This window comes from Aplidium turbinatum, chromosome 4 (assembly GCF_918807975.1).
Source record: "Aplidium turbinatum chromosome 4, kaAplTurb1.1, whole genome shotgun sequence".
NCBI lineage: Eukaryota > Metazoa > Chordata > Ascidiacea > Aplousobranchia > Polyclinidae > Aplidium > Aplidium turbinatum.
The window spans coordinates 46,779,604-46,805,801 of NC_137475.1; the positions used below are offsets into that span (position 1 = coordinate 46,779,604).

The 26,198-nt window shown below is 38.7% G+C and overlaps 1 pseudogene; it reads right to left on the reverse strand.

Moving 5' to 3' along the window:
• Nucleotides 1–10,649: 10,649 nt before the first annotated feature.
• Nucleotides 10,650–13,122, reverse strand: LOC145769249 (52 kDa repressor of the inhibitor of the protein kinase-like; annotated as a pseudogene).
• Between the last annotated feature and the right edge of the window lie 13,076 nt (nt 13,123–26,198).

Consider the following 26,198-nt stretch of genomic DNA (forward strand, 5'->3'; position numbering starts at 1 on the left):
AAAACTAAATCCACAAAGAATTGACAGCCACAAATACCAAGGTTACTGTTGCGATGAAGGCCCAAGAAGAGAGTAGAGAATGTGATTGTGATGTAACAATATAAGTTTCTAGCACGCAATAAAATAAATTGATTGACTAGTGGATGTTATGGTCGTTTTGGTGTCTCCCTGTCAGTACGAGAACTTGTGCCACTTTTGCAGTGTAGGCTATCAAAACTTGTATATTTCAACCATGTACTGTTCCTGCTTCTGGCAAGTAAACCGTTGGATTGATTGACAGTAGCGATTAATGTCGAGAGAAGTTTGATAAGCATTTTCAGATTTTTTCAGTAATAAGATTGAATTTTATTTTATAATACAACTCCGGAAGAGAGCTTATTTTTTTCAAACATAGACAAAGCTCAGCAACAATACGACATTTAACATTACAAAACATGTCGTATTGAATTTATAATGTTAAATGTCATATTGTTGCTGAGCTATGCCTTTTTACTGTTAATAAAATATCTATAATTTCTTCATGTTGGAAATTGTTAATTACACAAAGCTACTTTAAATTCAGATGGTATACTGCTATTTTGCATTCATCAAATGCTGGCATTTGCACAACAATCTAACCTCTTAGGGTAATTTATTAAGAATCGATTTCGCTATAGTAGGCTAATAGCATCTTCAGCTAGCACATGTAAAAAAAATTTGTACACAGACATAGCTCAGCAATAATACGACATTTAACATTATAACACAAATGTAAAATAAAGCGACTTCATTTTATTTTTCGTTCACTGTATCTTATTTTTGTGTTATAATGTTAATTGTTGTATTGTTATTGAGCTTTGTCTGTTTATTATTGGAAACTTCAAAAATGCATCGCGGCCACGTGTTTCAGACACTTGGACGGTAAAAAATTTATAACTATCATGAAATTTCTAACTTTTCAGACTTCTACTTTATCTTTAGCTGATATAGAGTTGTTCACATATCAACAATAGTTCAAACAACAATTAAAATTGGCCACTTATATAATTATGACCCGAAAACCTTGATTGGAGTCAACTCTTCATGATCACCACCAGAAAGCACATCTACTAAAATCCAATGCCAAACGTTTTATATTTAAACTTGAAATTTTGCATCACTATGCTTTATAATTATTATAGAACCTACTTATATCACGTCAACCTGCATGCGATACTGGTCAGCGTATGTCATTGAGCATTCCAGGATTCCAGGATCTCCGACGCGAACAATCTTCTCATGATTTTGCATAACAAATTATTCCTAACGAGAACGACTTTCACTTCTGCAAGAAAACTCATATAGTACTTATTTAGAAATTATTGAACTAAGCTTTATTTCAGCTCCGGGAGGCTGTGAAATTCTCCAAGTGATTGCTACCCCAACATTCATTTCTGTCTTCCTTGAGGAAGTACCAGGGTCAACGTCTTGGATAGTGGAGTACACCAACACGGTCACTGGGGAGGTTTCACTTCTGTCTGTACCAAGCGACACTCCCTCTATCACTCACTATGTCGCTATGTAAGACGATGTTGGACGAAAATCTTGATTTGAAACTTTCGTATTTGTTTGAAGCTTTAGTTGGTATTCCTATAATTTGCTTCGATAGTTGTACTGGAACGAACTTGAAATATGCAACTCAGCTAAATAGACTGGTCAAACAAATTTTGACTTTTTTTTGTTTAGATTAGAATCGTTGAACCCAAATACTCTCTACTCATTGCGGGCCAGAGTATCCCAAATCAATTCAGAAACTGATTACACATCTGCGCAAAGTCCTTTTGGGAACAGCATCAACGCTACAACAGGCATTTGTTCATCGCGTGATGGTCGTTTGTGACTCATGTGATATTCAATTAGGAAACACTGGAACGTAGATTAAGTTTATTGTTTCAAAAATCACATTTCATCAAACTGATGGACTGCGGAAACTTTCCTTGTTTAATTATTTGTAAAGTTATTCAAATCCTTAATTGATTGAAAATGATTCAAATCAAGCACCTTCTGAAGGCTTTCAATATAACAACGTAAAACCTGTTTGTCATAAACAGATCGTGCCCTTTGAGGACCATTAATTTTCCCCCAAAAAAATTTTAATGTAAAATTTGTTTGTTTACACTTCAAATGTCATATAAACAACATCCACGCAAAAAAAAAATTAAAAAAGGATGTCTATCCTAAAATTAAGCATAGATATCCAATACTACGTTAGAGTATCTGCAGTTTTCAATTTTGTTAAAGTTAAGTGGGGGGTAATCGGCTAATTGCATGGGACACATATGTTCCAGCGGTCCTCGAAGAGTAATGACATCGATGCGTCTTTGTGTTTAACTCTTATTTTCAAACCACCAGGTAGGCTATCGGTCTTCGGGAGGGTGGAATTGATAACGCGGAGGTTCGCTTTCTCGGACAATGCTAACGCTTCTTTGAAGAATGAAATAGCAACGGAGCTTCGATCAGCGTACGAAGGCGATTTATTCAGTGTTTCCACCGTCGAAATTGAAGAATCAATAGAAGGAAATATCATCTGCCATCACGAGGTCAAACTCAACTCCCCAACCACCAGCGTCAATCTTGATCATCTTGTACTGAATGATTCAACTTTGTACAGAAACGTTCAAGTCCAACACTTTGGTGAGAGTTGCTGAAACATTTTGTAAATTAAACAAATGACGTTGATTTGAAGTTTCTTTATCCCAACAAGATGTCACAATGTAAGGAAGAAAATTTACCTTTTAGAAAAAATTCTCTTATTTTTATTCACAGCTTCGAAAGACCTGGGTGGTTACAAATTCACGTCATCTCGTCGACTTTCCTTTGATAACGTCACTCACTGCGTCACCGGGAGCCTGGCCGCCGACTTCAGGTGGTGGAAGATCTACAGCAAAGATCTTGTCTCTCCTTCAGTCGAGATAAGAGGAAGTGACGTACTCACTCCTGATTCTGTGGACGTCTTCCAGTTCACAGATACTTGTAAGTTGTCGCTTGTTGAGGTTGATTCCATTGCAACACTTCACTTTGGTACACATCGCCTGTCGTGTGGTGAGAGCTTTGGTTCGACATCGCTCAAGAGCATGTGACTGAGTCTTTGTCAAGATGCTTATAGGGTTAGGGTTAACCGTCGATTGAAGAGTAGCGCCGTGTAGAGTAGATATACCTGTGAGCTGCATAGTAGAGCAGTGAGAGCCCTGATTTGAGATCGTTCGATAGGGCGCCGGTTCGACACCGCCTAAAAGCATGCGGCTGTGTCTTTGGCAGGACATTGAAATGCCTGAAGGTGGACACGAAGATTGGCTTCCTTGTCTTCCTATCCACTTAATCTAAACCTTCAACAACAGGCGGTACAACAGTGTAGCCTATAAATTGGTGTGGGTTATTGACTGTGTTTTAGCACCATTCTCGTCGGCTTCATAAACGAGTGGTGAGAACTCTGGTACGGCAGTCGAAAGGGCGCCGGTTCAACACTGCTCAAGAGCATGCGGTTGTATCTTTGGCGAAACACTTCAAGGCCTGCCTGAAGGTGGACACTAAGTTTATCTATCTTGCTTTCCCATCCACTTAATCTAAATCTTCAAACACAAGGCGTAAGCCTGGATACACACACAGCTGCAACCACAATTTAAAAAGTTAGATCAAAACAAGCCATAATTTTAAATTCTTAGGTTCTGGGGTTGACGTACGGTGTTGAAAGTTGGACCCTAGCTAAAGGTGTGGAAGATAATGGCTAATACACCAGACTTTCAAAAAAGCATTAACATTAGCTGGAAGCAGCACTTCACCAATGAAAACCTTTACAGTGGCATGCCGCATCTCACTGATACGATCAGAAGGAGAAGAGTACAGCTCGCAGGTCACTGGTGTTCAAAAGTTAGCAGCAAATTGGTAATATTCTTATTTGGGAACCAAACTATGGCCTTTTCCTGTTATTATTCCATAAATGGAACAAATTTTTGGGTGCTGGGTAAACACTTTTAAATTTTAGTATAGAGATTATATTTCATTTTGTGCAATGTTTAAGCAGTCCTTATGCCCTTCCGATCCCTTGCTTATACAAAATTTTTACAAACGCTAATTTCATGAAAATTTCAATAGCGGGGCTAAGTAAACTTGTGAATCCATCAACGAAATTATAGTTTTGAAATCATTCAAAGTCTACCGTAATTTTTACTCGACATATGTGATGACATTTCCAAGTAGAAAAAAAATCTGATTTGAGGCTGTTATTGGGCATAGATTTTAGCTCAAACATTTTTGTTCCCATTGTGGAACAATGGCAGTTTACTGTACACATTTTGCTGATGTTTTCTAGCAAGGTCTAATTATAAGTACAAAGGCTTTTGTCAGTTTAGAATGAAAAAGTAGACCTAGAAGTTTTCACACAAATGATAGAGCTGCGTTTTTATGTTGGGGAAGTCAATCTACATTTTATCTGTTGCGGGATTTTTTATTGTTAGGTAAATTATTTTCGTTTGTTGTAAAAAATTCGAAGTTCTTAGTTGTTTTGTCAACTCTAATCTAACAAAGAAGCTGTTTATTTGAACAGTTTGTTTCAAGAATAGCGCAACACATTTTGGACAAAGCTGAAAATGCGGATGCGAGTACTTCACATAGTTAAAAAAGAGAAACCCGATGTGGTGTGTTTTTTTTCCAGTGTCTTGAATCTGGGGACCACGATCCCACCATCTCATTGGTAGTGGGCCCGAGTGATCCTCTCAACCGCCCTGCGAGTAGCAACAGTAGCGGAAGTTCACGAAATACACGGAGGATTCACTGCAAGCTTGAAAAGCGAAAAAAAAACGCATCTTGAGTTTAGAAGACAAGTAACAACGCGCTTTCTGAACGTTCAAGAACACCGTGCAACAGCAAGTAGTGTTGTTTCTAAACTTCCACAAGATATACTCTTTTATGGCCTGCTCTACACCACTTCCTAGGGCTAGAAACGTAAACCCAAGGTAGGTGCAGCAAGTGCAGAAATAATACGAGAAAATACTTACAGGCATGCCTGAAATATGTGCACAAAGTGCAACGACTTTCTCTATAAGGGACGTGACAAAACTTGTTTAATAGAATATCACACTCGCCAGTGCTTAACAACAAATAAATGAATGCTTTTTACGAACTTGAAATTCTTACCAGACAGACGTAATTCTAAGTCACTGGAGTAGAAAGTTGAAAATCTTGTACGATAAAGTCCAGTGGTTCCCAACTCGTTTTTAAGGCGACACATTTTAAAAAAAAATTCAGTTCGGTAAAATCTTGCGACCCAAGCAAATTGTCGTAATATTTTAAAAGCCATACAAGATTGTGTTGCAAACAAACAGCACTACAAAAGCAGTAACTTTTTCCGAAGATAATATGTTTATCAAATCACTAATGAGATAGCTGTGCTGGCTTGCTGTCAGTAAGTTTTTGAAATTGAGGCGTTATTTTGCTTAGACATAGCCGATTAGCCGCATGTTGGCTTTAACTTCCAGCCGGTTTCGCTGTTCAGTTTTCAATACACACATGGCGCTAAATCTAATCTTACAAAGCCAAGTTGTTGCAAATGGTATCTGTTTTTGAATCCCTAATTGTCAAACTGTGGGATACACTTTGTACATGGAAGCCCAAAAGTGGATGTTTGCCGAATCTTTGGGGTATTTGTCTTTGAAGGACGCAAAAGAAATATGGTTTGCTACTTCTGTCGTTATGTCCATAAACTGTTCTGCAACATAGATGGAAAGTTGAGGCAGATCTTTTCCAACAAATGGATCAATTATCCAATCACTTTTGTTATTGAGTGTTAGAGATTCTCCATAGTAGTGCACAAACTTTTTGGCAAACTGTTCCAGGTGTCCAATTATATCGTTTGCTTAATATCAACTTCATTGCCACAGATATGTTGCGTTAGCTTAGGAAATATATCATACTCATTGGTCACAGCGGTAAACCATAAAAAATAAAAGACGGAAAATTTATCCAGCTAGTAAGCACCAAGCAAACAGTTAAACTTGCGACTAACTTCAAGCAACAATTTTACGAATGATCAGAATACATGGCAATATCTCAAACTCACGTACGCAGTTATGTGACGCATTAATCCATATGCATTGTAAAGTAATTCTCAACAGGTGTGATACAAGTCTTACGAACGATGGTGCAATCTCTGCTCATGTTTTAGGAATTTCCATGACGTAAGATTCAGTAGACCTGAACGGTTTTATATGACGTTTGATTTGTACAGAGATTGGCCGTAACACTCATCTCTGGTGACATAACTTTTCCAGAATATGAGTTTTTGTGTTAAGCAGAAACTTTTGCGGCGCGATCAATCACCGTAAAACCGTTGCCTTGCATATATAAATTTAGAGAATTCAGAGAGTCAAATATATCGGCAAGGTAAGCAACTTTTGCCTTGAAATCTTCTTGCAAAAACTTCTCGGCTAATCTCACACAGTTCTGTTGCCTCAGAAAGATAGCAATCTCCTCTCGCAAATTACAAACTCGCTTCAGGACCCGACCTCGTGACAACTATCGCACTTCTGTGTGCAACAGCAATGCTTGATAATAATCAGAATCCACAAAGACGAAAACAAATGCCGATTTAGTGGACTTGTTTTGATGAAGTTTACACACTTTACATCATTCAACACTTCGTGCAGCTCTTGAGACAGCTTTTTTGCAGCAAAGGCCTCTCTGTGGAGAAAGCAATAAGTCCATACAGCACTTGGGGCTTTGTCTTTGATGCGTTTTACCACACCAGACTGTGCGTGGTCCACAGTAACGTTCGGTGGCTTAAACCGTTGGGAAAGCAACTTGAAAATATGCTGCAGCAAGGTAGTAGGCACGAAGGGCGTAACTGTCGGGCGAAGCCCGAAGGCAACACTTCCAGCGGGGGGTCTGGGGAGCCTCCCCCAGAAATTTTTGAAAAACACTTCCAATTTGGTGCGCTCTGAGAGCATTTCCAAAACAAATCAAAAATAAAAATCTGTCAAATTGTGCTTCGCCTATCGTGATCATACATCCATTTAATGTTTAGAAGTCATGAACAATCTTAATTTTAACGTTGCAGGACCAAAATCCAGTGTTAGACATGGAATAATAGTTGTCTAAATATTTAATTCGTCACGAATGTTCATTCTCAGATATTCAGTTAGGCCTACACTACAAAAACTAACACTTAGGCCTAAACATTACAACCGCAAGCAATTTGTACAAAAAGCTGGATAAGTTTGCCTCCTGCCTATAGAAGCTTAACGAACTAAATATTGCACCCGCACCTGAACGTTCATTGGCGAAGTAACGTTATATCAACGCTGTAAAAAGGGCACAGGCATGACTATGAAAGCTAGTAACTTAGGCTAAAAATACATGGCGAGGAGACATTAAGAAACAGCAACAATTATTTTGGCATTATGATGCTGTGCTGTGTACCGTGACGAGAGACCATTCTGACGAGTTAGTCTAGCCGCTCTAGCGAATTTATGCATTGACGTCACTGGGAAAGCAAGTCTCACCATAACACATCTGATTGGCTAAGCAGCTGGTGACGTTTTGCAAAACGAGTGATGATTGGATAAAACGAAGGCGTTTTTTGACATTTTTGAATCTGGGGAAAGCAACTTTGATAGTTGCTTCCCCGGAGCCTCAGTGATTGTTTCTGACAGAAGCGTTTGCGTTAATTGGCATTTATAGGCTAGACATGCGGTTTGGTGAGGACTTAGACTACTCACAAGCGTTACGAGTAATTCTAGTCACGAATACAGTAATTTTCAAGTTAAAATGGACATGATAAACATAATAAGAAGTTAAACCTAAAATTCAATCATTACATTTTGCATAGTTTTCGCTCAGGTAAGCACTGCTTTCCTTGCTTTCCCTCACCGATCGTCACTGGTGGTCCAACGTGTGGAAAACTTTATCATAGTTTGTCCGACATAGCGTTCGTGACATATAGTGCATGTTACGATATATATCCAGTGTTGTACGCGTCATTAAAATAATTTGACGGCGTCAGCGTCAGCGCGAATTGCCTAAAAACTTTACGGCGTAAAGGACTGCGTAAGCTCTTAAAGAAATTGACGGCGTCAGCGTCAGCGCTAATGTTTAGCGCTATTATTTGCCAGCGTCTCATAAAACGGAAATATTTCAACCAAGTTCAGGCTAACAATAGCTATAAGTAAAGAGCAGGTATTATGTTTTGAGACTGCATTGTAATTAGCTGCTCAGCCTATTAGTTATTTCCTTACAGAAAAAAAAGCATTTCAAAACGTTTGTCTGACAATCTGCTGCGTTTGGGACGACAGGGGTGCCGGAGCGATTTTTGACTGGAGGGGCAGGATTATGAAAAAGGGGCAATTTTGTTGCTGAAAAGCCAATTTTTTTTGTAAGTTTTAAGATAAGATATAGCGATAATGCTCATCTATCAGCTCATTATCGAGTAATGATACAAGTGTCCGCTATACAAAGAACAATGGCACGGAAGGGCATCATGCTATTTTATAATGATGTAATATAACTTACTGTGATGGAGAATTTTGTGTCGTGAATATTATTTTGAGGCAAAAATAGAACATTATAAATAGGCTAAAAGCGAATAGCATAAATTGTTATATTGCAAAATGTGCAGTAGCTTACATGACCTTAAAAGGACACCATTGCCCCCTCTTCCCTTCTCATCCACAGAAATTTGAGGGCAGGGGGGCATCCGCTCCCCCTTCTCCCCCCCCCCCCGCTTCCGGCGCCCCTGCGCATATTGTCCTTTCCAAGTGAAAACATGCGTTCCACAGCAGCGCTGGTTGGTATTGGTGTGTTGTATTTCAAAAGCAAGTTGAAAAAGTTTAGTCGGAAAGGTATCACTGTTCCAAGCGTGCTGTGATAGTTTAGCATGTAGGAATCTTTTAACGAGGTCCACTGCACCAACATCGCTCTTTTCAGGGCATGGAGCTCTTGAAATAAAGTATATTCAACGTCCGCGATGCCATTCATGGATTTTTTGCTTTCTGTCTCTGATCCCTCGTTCTCAATACATGGGTGATCACCATTTGGCGAACTTCTTCCGCATGTATTCCAGGGAGCCATTCCAACCAACGCAAAAACCGGTAATTCGGATGAGTCGCGCTGGCCAGAATACATTGTGAAACTCTTATTGTGAAACGAGATTTTCCATGAAAACAAAGAATGACGCTTAGCGCTTGACGCTTAAAATCGGCAAAATAGTTGACGGCGCTATCACTTCCGTCAACTAAAAAATAAACTGACGGCGCTAGCCTCAGCGTCAACAAAAAGTTGACGCCGTCAAATGACGCCGTCAAATTGACGGCGTCAACGTACAACACTGTATATATCCCATAACTTTGTCAAGTTAATTTATGTTTGAGACTGAAATTTTTGTTGGGTTTACATTTAATAACAATAATAAAAGCGAAAATTGTTAAAACTTCTTGCACTACGATCATGCTACAAAGCTTTTCGATGTCTCGACATGAAACGCTTCATGACTTCTGTTTATATTTTCCAGTTTTGTGATCGATCTCTTCACGTTTTAATTTTTTTTTATTGTTATTTTTTTCGCCCAAGATACAATATGCCTGAAAAACAAGCGACCCAAAAAAATTATCAGGCGACCCAACTTTGGGTCGCGACCCATGATAAACCACCAATGTTCCACAAAAGGAACATGACGTAACTTCCGTTAGAAACATGTTACGACTGAAGTTTAAAAAATAGGTGGGCAAGCAAATATTGTCTTTACCAATTAGAACAGGACACTGAAGTGCAAAAACACAAACTGTAGAATTTGACAAGGGGCCGGGCAGGGGCGGATCCAGGCATTTACTTTAGGGGGGGCGATGTCATTGAGATTCAGGCAAGTGATCAGCCCGGCAAAAACAACGACGGGGTCTCCCCTAGAAAATTTAGGTTGAATTTGGTGCGTTCTGAGAGCATTTCAAACACAAATTATGAGAAATTCTATAACTTAAAAAACCCTCAACAATGCTGTTGTTTAACAAAGGGAGAGATGAAGAATTGATGTGCCCTTGCCATGTCAAGTTGAAGCCTGAACAACCTAGCCGCATTTATAGTTGAGACTGAAGGTTTCAATCTTGATTGATTCACGGCAATTTAAAAATTGACCACGGAAACATAATAACAGGTAATTCTGCCTTCACAATGTCACAGCATAGCCTAATATTGATACAGACATTGAGGTTGTTACGGGCTTACTGTATAGCTTCGAGGTTTTATTCCTCTGACAAGTTTTGAATTGTTATAAAGAGCAATGAGGAAAGATTATGCATACATTCAACATAATGAGCAACAAAAGTGAGGGCCAGGTCAAAACACTGGGTCATGCTCCACCCCCGTAGAATCGCTATTATAGGCTAGGTAGCCTATCGATTGTAAATTTTTATTTTGGACCAGCGAAACACTACAATTTGTACATTAAAACTATAGAGTGGCAGTTAAACATAGTGAAATGACGACCAAATGATATAGTCTTCCTTAAAACGTGTCATGCACGGTCGCTGCACCAGACAAAGGAACAAACAATAACAGAAACAACTATTTCTGTGGACTTCACAAATAAAACGAAAATGAAAAGGCTACTTTGCCGGTACGGGTAATACTAACAGGTATCGTACCTTTGACTACAACACAAAGTCAAGTTTGCGGTTTCTACTGTTGGCAAATCGATTTATCACGGAGTCTGTTTCAATTAAAATGTCCCGATGCTGGTATAGTAAGGCCAATCCACTCAGTCTTTCCTCGCCGATGTTGTTCCTCAGCCAGGTTTTCAACGACCGAAGAGATGAAAAGCTTCTTTCGGCTGATGCTACGCTGACTGGCAAGGTTAATAGTATTTTTAGAAGAGAGTGTACGATTGTGTACACATCTTCATCACACTGTTGTAAAGCTTCTTCCACAGTCATCGGTAAGACTGCAGCAGTCGCCGGAACAGTTATATTTGCCCACTTCTCCTTCCATAGTTGGATCTCTGAACATAGAGCAGACTCCACTGATTCCACACTATATATGTCGTGGCAAGCCGTTGTAGGCATTGCAAATGACTTTTGTCAATGCTGTCGGGTCGATACTTAAGCAATTTCGTGGTAGCAATGATGTTAGGTGACAAGATGCTAAAGTCTCAGCTGAAAATCTTGTTTCCAAGTCAAGTATGAAGGAATCCAACATTGGAATGTAGATCGATCTTTTGTAGTATTGCTCTGGTGATGAAGATGGAACGTTTGTCCTGTGAACTTGTCGTTGATTAATTCGAGGTAAGGTAACGGTAATGTCCAAATTTGACAAAACTTGGGATGCTTTTTGGAATAAACTACAGAATTCATCATCACAATTTTCACGCCGGGCTTTGAGAATGCTTTTTAAATCTCTGACAAGTGTTGTAGCTGCAGATAAATCCAGACTCTTCTTCTGAAACAACCTGCTAAGTGGTAGACACAGCATAAACACAGATAGTTGACAAAAGAGTGTGATGATGAACTCCACATTTCGTATGGATGAAATCATACTTCTAGCTTGAGAAGCACTTTTCGTTTCATTCCAGTTCGAAATGTATTCAAGGGCTTCAATTATCTTCTGCAACTGGTCGAAAAATTGCGCCAATGATTCTGTTCTTTCAACCCACCTGGTTTCGCACATGCTCCGCAATTGAGCTTTAACCACATTTAAAAGAACTTGATTTCGCTTTGCAGAAGCGTTAAAGAAGGACACGACTTCTTTAATTGTTCCAATTGCATTACGGACACTGGAAACTGATGACGTCTTGGACATAGACAAATTAAGCGCATGGTTGAAGCAGAGGCACCTGGATGCATTTGATGCCTTCTTCTTAATTTCAGCCACGGCTCCTAGCTGCTCCGATACCATCAGCGCACACCCATCTGTTCCAACACCAACGCAGTTTAACAAATCTAAATGTAACTCCTTCATTTTGTTCAGGACTAACTCTCCAAGAACTTTTCCACTGACCTTTGGCTCATAAGATGATGACATGCCTTTAAAACAGGAATCATGAACATTTAAAAATCCAACAAAATCTTCATGTCTCCTGTTCTGGTAAACGTAAGACACACAAAGTGTTAATTGGGAAGAATGCGAGATATCTGTTGTTTCATCGAATATTAGAGAGTAATATTTTGCTTCTTCTATGCGCTTGAGAATGATACTTCTAATTTCTTCTCCACAGCATTCAATAAGTTCGTTTTGTGTAGTTTTGCTGATGTATGTAGCATTGGACTTTGCTGTTTCTAGATGCAGTTTCAAGGTAGAATCGCCACTGAGGACACGGTATCTCAGCAGCTCTCGGAAATTACCTTCGTTGATTAAAGGCATTGCTGTCTCTCGTTCTAACGCACCGTCATCTCGATGCCCTCGAAAGGCAATATTTTGTCTGCCTAAAAATATTATAGATTCTACAATCGGTTTCAATCGTTCCCTGTTTTCTTGGACTTGCTTTAGTCGCTGCGAGCTAAGCTGGTTCGCGATGTGTTGTCTTAGTGTGTGGAAGGTCTTCAGAAAATCTTTACCCCCTTCCACTGCATCTCTATGGTACTGCTGTCTCTCGTGAGTTGTTAGATCGCCATCTTTTCCAAGAAGCTTCGCAAAAACAGTCAAAGGCTTTGTAACAAGTTTTTGAAGGGATACGTGCTTGTGAGATCCTCCAACACGGCCAATAACAAATAAGCTGCAATACTTACAAAATAGTCCTTTTTTGGCATCAGAATACACCAACCACGGGAATTTATCCAAGTGGGACTGGTTCAAGTATCTTTTTTCATTCTTTCCTTTTTTATGATGAGTAGAAAATGGCAGATTAAAATCATGTGGAGGTCTCCAGGGTTTCTCTAGTAACTCGCATTTTGTTAAGTCATCAATATTAGAAATCGAATCAATGTGGCATCCGACGTCATTCTGTCGAATAATGGAAGTCTTATCAGTATCACTGACATTAGTGACGGAAGAAAAACATTCTCCAGTCAGTTCAGTTTCAGTGCTAACAAAACTGGCATCACAACCATGCTCTAACTGTTCTTTCGAAACACAACCTGTCACTTTTTTTAGATAAAAATCCAAGGTTCCCTGCAATCTGCGTCGTTTCATTATGCTGACAACTTTTAAAGCATCTATAATAGCCTACTGCAATAGTTTCATAACGGTGTCGCTCTTCAGCTCCTATAAGAGAGATATCATATTAGATGCTACAAAAATAAGCTAATAAATAAATAAATTAACCTTGCATAAGGTGGTGCTGCTATTTTGCATTCATCAAATGCTGGCATTTGCTCAACAATCTAACCTCTTTGTGTAATTTATTAAGAATCGATTTCGCTATAGTAATAGCATCTTCAGCTAGCACATGTAAAAAAGAAAATTTAAAAAATACGTAAAACGAATAAATAAAGCAAACTCCGATAGTATCAACACGCATAAAAATTCCATTTTAAATAGATGGTTACATAAATTAAACTCAAAAGCTGCAAGCCTAAATCTTAAACTGGTGTTCTGCCACGATTTTCAACACTTTACTGGTACAAAATTCAAGAAATACATGAACATTATCATCCATCAAGTAAATTACAACAGTTCAACAAGACGAATACAAAGAAAAACGCAATTTAGTTTACAGTCCACTGCCATAAGTTTACATTGATATAACGCCAAAAAGAATAAAGCGTGAATGGACGTGGTTGAATAATCTACACTACAGGGGTCGGAGGTTGCTGATGACATAGGATTAACCAAAACAGACTAAGTGGTTGGTCGAATCAACTTCTGTAGCCTATGTTAATGGTGGCTTTGATATTATGTAGCCAGTAGCCATTTATCTTCAGCGATGTCTAAATATTGTTTGCTGGGTTGTTCGGCGAAAATAACGACAAAGCAGTCTGCCAGAGCTGGTTTCTTTTTCAGTTCAATGTTGTGGAGTTTCGCATAATGTTTCAATAATGTTTGCAGAATTAGTATTAACTACACTTTTTCAACCCCAAAACATAAGTAAGAATTCTAGTGGTTTTAGTTCCACGTCTGACCGCCAAAGTTGCCAATAACCTGTTCTGTCAATCAACTTATCTAGGCTAAGGGATTTATCGCTATGCTCTACAGTGCGGTAAAAGGTTTAGAAACGTTTTAAATTTTAGTAATTTCGTTCGGTAATTAGACTCTGTGACGAAATAATAGCCTTATGCTATGTTATTATTATAGCCTACCTTAGCCTAACCTAACCTTTGAACATGGCGAAAGACTTATTCAGCATTGCTTTCGATATGTTGTTTTCCAAATCGTATACATTATAAATGAAGAATAAAGCTATTTTCTTAGATTTTAGGGGGGGCGATCGCCCCAATCGCCCCCCCCTGGATCCGCCCCTGGGGCCGGGATGTTTGAAAAAATGGTTTCCTGATACGCTAGAATGGATGATGATGTTGATGATGATGATTATTTATTGAGGAGGATTTTAATGAAGCTTTAGTTCACATCCTTTACTTTGTTTTGCTATTCTTGTCGTATTCAGGCTTATGCCGAATGAATAGTGTATCTCTATATCAGCTTTCAAGTAGCTCGTTAAATGTGTTGACATGCTTTTGAGCGGTGTCGAACCAGAGTCCTTTCAAGCACCGATGCAAAGACTGTCACCACTAAGCTGTGTAGTGGACATGTTACTACAAAATCGCCTACAGTGTCCATCAAAGTTTCTTATCCTGGAGTTAATATTTGGCTGATACAGTATGTTGTTATGCTGATATGCTGCACCCTGCTGTGAAGTTCCAACCTACAGGGAAGGAAAAACTCTTCTATGTGCACAGCTACTCGTGATGCTAACTTATGCCCAAATCCCTCAGGAAGGCATCAATCTGATGGTAGACTGCTGAATACTACAATTAATAGTCAAAAGAAGAAAATTGAAGCAATGCGGACACACAATAAGGCAAAACTTGTTACAAAGATCATTAATAGAAGGGAAGATCAACGGTAAAAGAAACAAAGGCAAACTAACAATGATTTGGACAGCAAACAGCACTAAATGAATAAAATTAAGTTATAAAAATGTAGTACGAACACTCGAACAGCTCAAGGTCGGGAGCAATAGCGCATTGTATCCAACACTCAATACGAGGACGGAACATACTGATGATGATGCTTGGTGTTTGTGCACCATAGCGTAGTTCGTAATCTATTGCATTGTCATAATTGTGTTGTAATCACTGTTTTGCAGCAATTAGAGATGTACTGACTGATAGCGACGTATTCCAACTGAACCCCAACACAATCTACGGAATAGAACAAAACTATTTGTTGAAAACCTGCACAGAGGATGATAGTGATGTCACAATCTATGATAGACTGCACGATGCAGCGAGCGCGGAAACTTCACCCGAATCGAGCAAGTACACGATATTCTACACAACAGGTTTGTCGCATAAAAGAGTGGATGAGTTATATTTTTCAAATTTCAAGATTTATTGAAAATAATTTAGTCCCTTTTTTGTAATTGAAAACTATTTGTTTTGTTGCTTGAATAAACGTAAGATGCAGAAAATTTCCTAATTTGCTAAACTGGAACTAAAGTAATAATAAAAATCGACAGAAATGGCCTTAACTGTCAATCGAAGATCGCTGTTCCTCAGTAATTCTCGCTGCGAGCCACTTTTTGTTTCTTTGTCATTTCACTTCAGACCTACTAGAGCTCGATGGATCTTCAATTGGTAACGTCACAAACGACGATGGTCTGGGAGTCACGTTGACAATTCCATCATCTTTGGTGTCGCGAGCTATCGGTTATGAGTTCACTTTCAACGGAGCCCCAGTGGGAAATTTGAATGAAGCTGCCTTGGATAGCTCATCCATCTACAAGGTCAATTATTGTATGTTGCTCGTGTGCTTCCTAAGCTAAGTAGGTTTATGTGGATGGGGATTCAATGCTTTTTCATTTTACATCGTCCGCCCCGGTAGGTCAGTTGGTTAGCCCGTGACTTCGTGAACAAAAAAGTTTCAAGATCAAGCGGCACTGGTTCGACTCTTGTGGTGTGCGCTTGAGCAATTCATTGTAAGCAGGGCCGGATTAAGGGTAGTGTAGGCCTAAGGCTGTTTACTAGAGAAAGGCCAAATTTTGCAAACCAAGCTACAAAAAGTAATAAAAATACATACATGAAAAATTGAAACTATTTACTGCAAAATAACAGAAAAATGGCTAATGATGGCGCATAATTGGTTTTGGAAACAAACACAATTTTTATTGTCAAATTTGAAGCAGATGGAAAAGATTTTGGAAAGAAAGAAATGGATAGTAGGTACCTGTGGTAATACTTTACCTAATGACACTCTTAACCGGGGGTTTTCAACCTTTTTTCTACCGCGATCCTCTCAGAGCAATCAATGTAGTCTCGCGCCTCCCCCATAAAATTATTCAACAAAAGCATATTTAATAAAAGTAATTTGCGTTCTTCTGGTGACTATTTACTAGGTTACCTCCTGATGTTAAAGATGATAACTAGCTTATGTATTTCCGACGTTTCGTCAGTCAGCACGACTGACTTTATCAAAGTGGCTAAAACAGGTTAACACAACCTGTTCAGCAACGATGGCACAACACAAAAACATACTGATAAAATGAATAAAGTAAAGCAGCAAGAATCAGAATTAAAACACGCAACAAGATACCTAGAAGTTAAACTGAATGCAGTGAATGCCTAAAACCAGTAGACTACTTTCCAACAGCGTAAATTTATCTATCTATTGGGCCACCGTCAAGAAACATTGAAAAGACATTAGACAAGACAGAAAACAGGGAGATTTGCAATAACAATGATGGAGAAGACGCACTGAGAATGGAAATGGTGAAGCAAAAGTTAAAGTAATTTTTTGTACACAGAGGGGAAATTCTGACCATCTTTCTGGTTAAGAGCATGTTGTGCTTTCTGGTTTATGTACCATTTTTCTGTGAACAATCTTTTTGTATAATCCTTTTCAGTTTTAAGAACCAGCTTAGTGGCCGAGTGGTTTCGCCTTCGGCTCTGGTGCTGGTAGATCTGAGATCGATTCCAGGTCAGGTCAAACCGAAGACTTTAAAAACGGTACCGATTGTGTTCTATCCTGCATGGCGCAGTGAGAATGAATCGGGTAATAATGTGATAACATCGTAAACCTGATACAAATTAAAAATGAGCCCTGTCGCTAAAAGACCTTAGCTGTTGTAGAGCGACAATAAATAAAACCATAACATTATTATTCAGTTTTAAGAATGGTGGCGTTGGTCCAAGTAATTTTATGGTCTGAATTTATGGAATGTTTGCAAAGAGCGGAATGCTCCGGACGTTGAAATTTAATAGCTCTTTGGTGCTCGTTGATTCTAGATTTAAGATCACGTTTTGTCTGTCCAATGTAGATTAAATCACAGTCATGACACGGAACTTGGTAGATCAATCCAGAAACTTCACCTTCTTTCATGGGGTCTTATGTCAGGATGAATTTGAAAATTACTAAATTGTATCGTCACTTGAAATTTAACCATACTTGTTTGAGAGAAAGAATTCTGCCAAAAACATTGCAGTTTCCACCACCCATCCGCAGTACACGAGGATTCCGTCTTGCAGAAAAGCATGGTTTTGAGTTTTTAAAACTACGGATTACTGAATGCCACTTTAATATCAAGAAGATATCGTCTAGTCTGGAACAATTGAACCTTGAACTGAAAGAGAATTTGGATCTCGACCACTGCCAAGATTTTCTACATTACACCACTAAAGTAAATTTCTCATCGAATGAAACCACTATGCGTTCCCACGAACAAAAACTGGAAAAAATTAGAAAAGGCAAAATCTCATCTAAAAAATCGGAACATTTAAAAGAAAGGTGGGTTAAAAATCTTAGCCAAAAATCACTCTCTCCGAGTGAAACACAAGTTTTGCAAAACGGTCTAAATTTTGCTATGTCTCCAAAATCCATCCTAAAACTGGACATTGTGGCAGCAACGGAAAAAGGTTTAAAAGGCATCAATGACCCATCAGCTACTGATATGGTCAGATCCAAGATCACTCAAATTTTAAAAACAGCTAAACCTCCCCCACCTAACTTGACTCCACAACACCAGCAAGCGTTGAAAGCCCTGCGATCCGATGATTCAATCAAGATTGTGAAAGCAGACAAGGGAAATACAACAGTCGTCATGGACAGTAAGAATTATGACTTTAAATTAATGACTCTTTTAAATGACTGTAACACTTACAAAATTTTACCTGTGAAACCTAATCCTGTTGTGAACATAGCCAAGTCAGTTACGAAATTAGTTTGGCGATTAGCCACTGAACGAAAAATCACCATGCTTACCTATCGCAGTCTTAAAGGGCGGGGAAACCCAAATTAACTTTTTGCGAGTTTTTGTTTCAGCGTGATGTCATTGTGTACAACATGCGTTTTAGCAAAAAAAAAATCCAAATTTTGTTGCCCTCGTCTCGCTAAGGCCGCTTTTGTTTGATACACGTTTGCGAGGTCTCGCGCGCATCAAGCTGTGATGCTGTTCGCTGTGACGTCACAAGGTACCTATAGTTGTGGCCAAAAGTTTAAGACCAGACTTGATTTATGACCATTTTTGCATTACTTCAAAATACTGCATCATATATTGTTTCAGTTGCATCATCTTTATGCATCATCTTATTTCTGCATCATCTTATCATCTTATTGGCAGACAATTCACTTGTAAAACGTACAAAATTATGTGCAGATGACGTGATTCAAGCTTTAAAAGTGTGTTTTCAATCTACTGTTTTTTGTTATAAAGATGTGTTGTATCGCCAAATTTATGGTACGCCGATGGGCTCCTGCATCTCTCCAGTTGTTGCTAACATCTTCATGGAATTCGTTGAACGCAAAGCCATGAGCACTTTTCACACTCCTCCACAATTATGGGTTAGATATGTTGACGACACGGTTTGCATCATCAAAAAAACTGCAGTTAATGATTTTCGCAAGCACCTTAACAGCATTTCATCATCCATTCAATTTACCATAGAACATGAAGTCACCGGCACAATTTCATTTTTGGATGTTAAAGGGTTCGCCATAACAACAACAAAAAACTAACCACTACCATACACAAAAACCAACACATACAGACAGATACCTGCAGTTCAACTCACATCACCCCAAGCATCAAAAACTCACAGTGGCCAAAACATTGTACAACAGACTGGACACTCAATTAACGGATGATTCTGAACGTTCACATTCACACCACAAGAAAAACATTCACAACACTTTAATGCTCAACGGATTTCCACAAAAACTTGCTTGCATACAACGACCCAAACCGAAACCTTCGCTTTCTTCTTATAAATCTTTTACTTGTCTTCCTTACATAAGGGGGGTAACTGACAAAATTCAGCGTATCCACAATGGCATAGGAATCAAGGTTGCGATGAAACCCTATCTGACAATAGGTAAATACCTTCCCTCGGCTAAAGACCCCATGAAAGAAGGTGAAGTTTCTGGATTGATCTACCAAGTTCCGTGTCATGACTTTGATTTAATCTACATTGGACAGACAAAACGTGATCTTAAATCTAGAATCAACGAGCATCAAAGAGCTATTAAATTTCAACGTCCGGAGCATTCCGCTCTTTGCAGGCACTCTATAAATTCAGACCATAAAATTACTTGGACCAACGCAACCATTCTTGAAACGGAAAAGGATTATACAAAAAGATTGGTTACAGAAAAGTGGTACATAAACCAGAAAGCACAACATACTCTTAACCCTATCTTAATACGACACGGGGTTAAATGACGACGCCCCACACTAGTAGTGAAATATTTCACAGAAGGAAATATGGTAGAAATGTGAAATTTCTTGACTTTTAGTTTTTATTCTTTGCAAATTTTTTAAACCTACCTGGTCTTTTTTCTTTTTTTCTACCTTCCTGCCCTTCACAATAAGCATTTTGTCCCAGGTGGCTAGACATTTTCATAAAACTGCCTACATTACAGCAGTTAATTGTCGTGGGAAGTTTTTCTCCCGCTGTGTGATCCAATTATCCAATATATCGTTTTAGGACATTCGTTCTAATCCTACCTCGAGGCGTTGCTTCGTCGCAAAAGTGTAAAATAGGATTGTGTGGTTTTAATTACAATCTTGTGTGTGTTCGAACAATGCCCTTAGAATTGCGACTGCTTTCCACATTTCGCTGCTTTCCAGATAGAATAAACAAGTTTTATTCCGTTACAGAAAGTCTGTCCCTGATATGTTGTCGATGCATTTCTACGTTGAATCAACGTAAAATGCTTGATTATTATTGTAACAATATGTTGCTTACATTGATTGTAGCCTATCGCACAAACTACAAATCAAATATTACGATTTTATCTTTTTATGTGCTCTACCCTTGTTCGACGACATTGCCGACGTCATAAATACGCTTGTTTCTTGGAAGATGCTGAAGCCCATATTTATTTTTGATTTGATTCTTTTTGATGCATGTTGTATAACTATAATCATAACAAAATTGCTCGATTATTGATTTCACAACGCCTTATCGTACCTCAGATTTTTGTAAGTATATTCACTTATACTTATTTCGTAGAGCGTCGATACAATATAATATAACACCTGTCATGCTACATACATAACGTGTTTTGTCAGCACCACGGTGTAATGAATTCTAGGTCATTGATTTTCGTTATGAGTTCATAAAAAAAACACAAAAAAAAAACAGTTCATAGCGTCCCTACAATGAAGAATGAGAGGTACTTCAAGCGGTCCCATCATTGCTAAAAATCATTATACGTTTCACATATTTGTGTAATCGGTTGTAACAGTCACATTATGCCAATTTACTGTCATTCAACCTATTTAGACGAAAATATAGATGAGTTTATATCGGACAGAAAACAAAGTATCCTGGCTCATTTTAATTTCTTGCGCAAAACTTGTAAACTTTACAGCTATTCTACGTCATTTTGATGTGTCATGGCACTTTGTTATTTATGAGATGAAGAATACTTTGAATAAGACAGAAAGCATTCCTGATTATTGCGGCAAACTCTTGAATTATGTAAAATCGTAATGATGAATTCCTCTAAAGGTGCGATATAGATTATCTGCAACAGGTTTGCAGTATATTTAGCTCTGGGAGTACTATGAGCAACTGTCCAAATAAAACGACATCTACGATATGTTAGTATGCTAAAGACCAACGTTGCGTACAGGAGTAATGTAGAAATGCACATAATACCATGGCGATATTACAAGTCAGGTTACATCATTATATGAAAAAAATATGTTTTATGGCCCAACTAATTTGATATTAAAAAGGCCAGAAATAAAGAAATAAACTTCGGAGCATAACCGTAGGATTTAGAGGAAATTCGGACTATGAATATCAAAGCTAACACATTAGCGAACATTTTGTTCAAACGTTTCGAAAAGTGTTGTTTTCATCGTCAGTCAAAAGTAAAAATGAAGCTATTTTTTTACAATGGCAAAATCGAGCGAAATATGCGATACAGTAGTTGAGTCACCTCGGCTATCAAAATCAGTCGTTCAACAACGATTCAACATCTGGTCATTTATCGGTCATTGACCGATTTTTTAGCAACATGTCCGAAAAAAATATAGTCAATTCGGTCAAAATGTCCGAAAAATATATAGTCAAATCGGGTGTTGCAAGGTTGAGTTTCGCTGATGAACGTTGAAGAAACGTTTGTCTGTTTTAACTTTTCTCAGATAAAACACGACAACGTTTCTCAGCGAAACTTAATGTTGTAGCTCATAGGCACCTAACTATTTTTTTGGCCGTGGGGCGAAAGCGTGTTTCATCAGCAGCAACGTAAATTCAGCAAAATGTCACGCAGATGGATGACATAATTATGTCGTCACACTAGGATTGTTTTTATTGCCACACACGGAGTTATCGCTACGTTCGACCTACCGTCAATTATTATAAACAAAACTCGGCCACTTCGGTTAAGCAAACACATGCCATGCGTCTGCGTAGGCTAGCGGTTGATGGACTGCGATTCTTTAAGCTAAGCACAACATAAAGTTTAGCAACGAATTAGATTTATTAGCATGAAACAAGAGACGAAAAGGTTTACTAAAAAGTAAAAGGTATACTGTAAAATGGAATGCAAATACTAACTTGATTATACGCTTGAAAATATACCTGTTGAAAGTAAAATTATTCACGTTTACATCAATTCAACAGCACGTCACCTTGAATAAATTTAAAAGTTGCTGACATCCGTAAACAGCTCTTGAAAAATAGTTACGGAGAGACGTTTGATTAAGTTTTCGACTTGACATAGCTCCTTTTTCACTACAATATCGCTCGCAACTTATGACTGACCTGCTTTCAACTTTATGACTGACCTGGTTTCGTGTTGCAGATGAAACAAAAGATGCGCATATTCCCGCCTTTGATCAGGTTTCTATGGCAACGGTCGTGTGTGCGCCATGCCGTTTGCGCGAGTCCGTTGTTGCGTTGATTATTCCAATGCGGTTTGTACCAGCCCTTGTTGCGTTGGTTGGTGGTTACGTCGTGCCGAGACTTCAAGTTCATTTTCACAGCGAGCGATTCACTGCCGCGACAATTCACTGTAGAGGTTTCGACTTTCGAAAGCAACATCGAGTCTGTTTGCAAGCGCATAAAGCTAAACGCACGCTCCGTCTACGTAGCAAATTATGTTGTTTTTGGGTGCATTCAACATCTGATGACATTAAATCGACACAAAATGGTAGATTTTTGCTATGTCGCAGGCAGCAAAATCAGTCATTTTTACATAGATTCAACGTCTGCAGACGTTAACTCAATGTAAAAATGACAGATTTTGTCTGGTGTGGAATTGTAGCATCCTACTCGTTCTAGTGATTATTTATCGCGAAGCTGTTGCGGTTTGCATTCAAAAAATGTTGTCCTGCTGCCGATCGCTAGTTCATCTATTGTTTTATGTATCAATACAGCATAAAAAGTTGGCGCCTATGTTGTAGCTAGTCAGGAAGTGCAAATTTTGGTTTGTATCAGCTACTTGAGAGCCGCAACAAGAGAGCATGTCAAGAGAGCCGCAGCAAGATTGGCGAAGTGTTTTGTTTGTGGAAAATGCATAAAAGAAAGGAATGAAGTGGAAAGCCATAATGATGAGTTCTGCCATGGCATCGAAACAGTGACAGACTTCTGTTATCTGGGCAATCGGATAAATGGAAGTGGTGGATGTGAAGCAGCGGTGACAACAAGGGCAAGATTGGGCTGGGCAAAGTTCAGGGAATGTGTGGAAATGTTGTATGGCAGAAAATTTTCACTAAGGATGAAAAGGAAAGTATATCGGAGCTGTGTGCGTCCTGCAATGCTATATGGTAGCGAGACATGGATATTGAGAGAAAGTGAACTGGCAATCCTGAGAAGAACGGAAAGGTCAATGGTGAGAGCAATGTGTGGGGTGAAAACGAGAAGGGAAAAAAGGACTGAAGAATTGTTGGATATGCTAGAGATGAGAGAGACCATAGACCAACTGGCAAGGGCAAATGGAGTAAGATGGTATGGACATGTGATAAGGAGGGAGGAAGGAAGTTTTCTTAGAAAGGCACTAGATCTAAAGGTGGATGGGAAGAGGAAACGCGGTCGTCCAAGAAGAACGTGGAAACAACAAGTGAAGGATGAATTTAAAAAAGTCGGACTGAAGGAGGAAGATGCAAGGGACAGAGTGAAATGGAGAAAAGGGATTAAAACAATTGCTGCGCGGAAACAATCGGCCACCCCCACTAGTGGGGAAAAAAACGACGATGAATTATGATTATGATGATGACTTGAAAGGAAATATTTTCATCAGAAAAAATGATCGAAATAAATAAAAAATGACCGAATTTTTCAAGTCATTTCGGACAAATGACCGAAAAGTGTCAGCGAAAAAAAAAACCCGCGTTGAATCAATGCAAATGGCTGACTCTGCCAGCAAGGGATAGTATAGCGTCTGAATAATAATTGTAACGAATGTCTGCTCTTTCCTCCAATTATTGTATTATTAAATTTAACTTCTTAATTGCTCAAAACACGAACAGTTGAAGAAAAAAAAATCTTCTCACACCCTATGTTGGATTTATTTTTCTTGCAAATTGAAGTCATTTTGTTTCAGCAAGTGGCCCGTGTGTACCTTATACCACAGTTCAAAATTATGACTTCGAATGTGTATTATGATGCAAGGCAAACGGCAGATTTATTAGCAACCGAAGATGAAAGAGATGCAAATTTTTCGAATAGTGATGTTGATTTGCCTTTATCTGATGGTGAAGGTGGTCCGCTAATATCTGACAAGAGTAGCTTAGATGAGGTCGTGACCGTCAGACATAGGCAGTCCCAACGTCGTAGGAGCCATGCCGTCAATTCATTAGATAGCGCCTTGGATGAGGAAAATTACCATACATTGTCTGACCAGGAAGAGGAGCGAATTTCGGTGGTTTTTGACCAAAGAAGTAGAGAGAAAGTTGTTTGGAGTACCAAGCAACCATCAATAAGAGGAAGACAAAACTCTGCTAATGTAGTGCACGGTTTACCAAGAGTAAAGCGCGAATATCAATATGCAACGACGTCGTATGATGCATGGCATTTCTTATTTACAGCAGAGATGATCTACATCATTGTTTCAAGCACCAGCACATGTATACTAGGGTGGCTCATTTTCCTTGATGTTCTTTAAAATTTTTGTCAGTTTGGAATAATGTTCCATTTTGCTCACTGATATTTGTAAACCAAAAATTTTTGTTGGGTTTTGACTTTTGACCCTGGTTCACCCAAGGAGAAATTCTGAATTTTTCTGAAAAATTAGTAAATTTCGAAGTGGTTTAGCAGTATCTGAAGAGAGGATTTCTCTAAATTTGACCACGTGACTTTGACGTCACTTCCCCTGTTAACATCCACGTGGAACATCTTCACCCTACTCCAAGTCTGAGAGTCACTAATAGTGCATGCTTTTAGTGTCATTTTAGTTGATTTTACAGCCTTTTCGCGGTCAGTGAATCTATAACATAGACCAACAAAAAAATTTTGGTACAAAAGATGAGAGTCATTTTAGAGTATTTCAGGGCCCCTGATTCCGAAAATGCACTTAGTTTTTTCAAATTGGCTCTAGTTTTCGAGATATTCGACAATGAAAATATTTTTGAAATCGTTGTTCAAAAGCTTTCAATTAGCAAATTACTTATTTTCAGCCCTGTTTACCATTATGATGTCATAATTGCACTTGTCTAGTTCAATGGGTTCATATTGCACGAAAGTTCAAAACGCAAGCAAAGGTTGAAATGAACTGTGTTTAACGCAAGGGAGACATAAATACTCAATGAAAACAGTTGTGAATCAGTAGGCCTACATCACAAGAAAAATATCCCGAAAGTCATGTGTTTATGAATGCAGCTTTATATTGAAAAGGTAGGCCTACTGAAATGGATACTTGTACAAACGAAGTTTTATTCCAAGCCTTTGCTAAGGCCAAGTCTTTGCTGCAAAAATTTTTTTCTGGTCTATAGGCTAAATAAATGGCATATAGGCTAATAAAATATGCCTTTGCACAAACAACCCAGATATATTTTGCTGCATGAGGCAACGCAGAGGACCAACACATTCTGCGATAGATACAGCGCTATATGAAAACAAGCATTATTATTATTACTTTGACATGAAGCTGGGTGATCAAGATAAGTCCTGGTTTCCTCCTAAAGTATGCAAACATTGCACTCAAACCCGTTTCTGATGGGCTCAAGGCTAAGAAGTTCAAAGTGCCATGGCATAAAGAGAGCCGTGGAATCACCATGAAAATTGATACTTCTGCACGGTGAGGATGTTCGAAGGAAGTCGGAACATCATGTTTACATGGAGTGTGCAAGGCAGTCATTGCATGGATGTTGCTATTTCTGTTTTTTGTTTGCCCTCTCTAGTTTCAAGTGGTGATTTGCTTGAAACAATAGGAAAACGGGCATGACTGAGAGTAACCTCAATACCTTCAGTAATGTTTTGGAGCAAGGTCAAGTTTTTTTCTCAAAACCATTTCTACCACCTACTGTAGTAGTTAAAGATTTAGTTATCAAAAGTGGTAGCTGCAATCTTGGCTCCTCATCTCGATAAACATGACATTCTTGACTCCAAGGCCAAGATTACGTTCTTCCGCAGCAAGGATAAAATTCTAAGCAGCTACTTTACTGA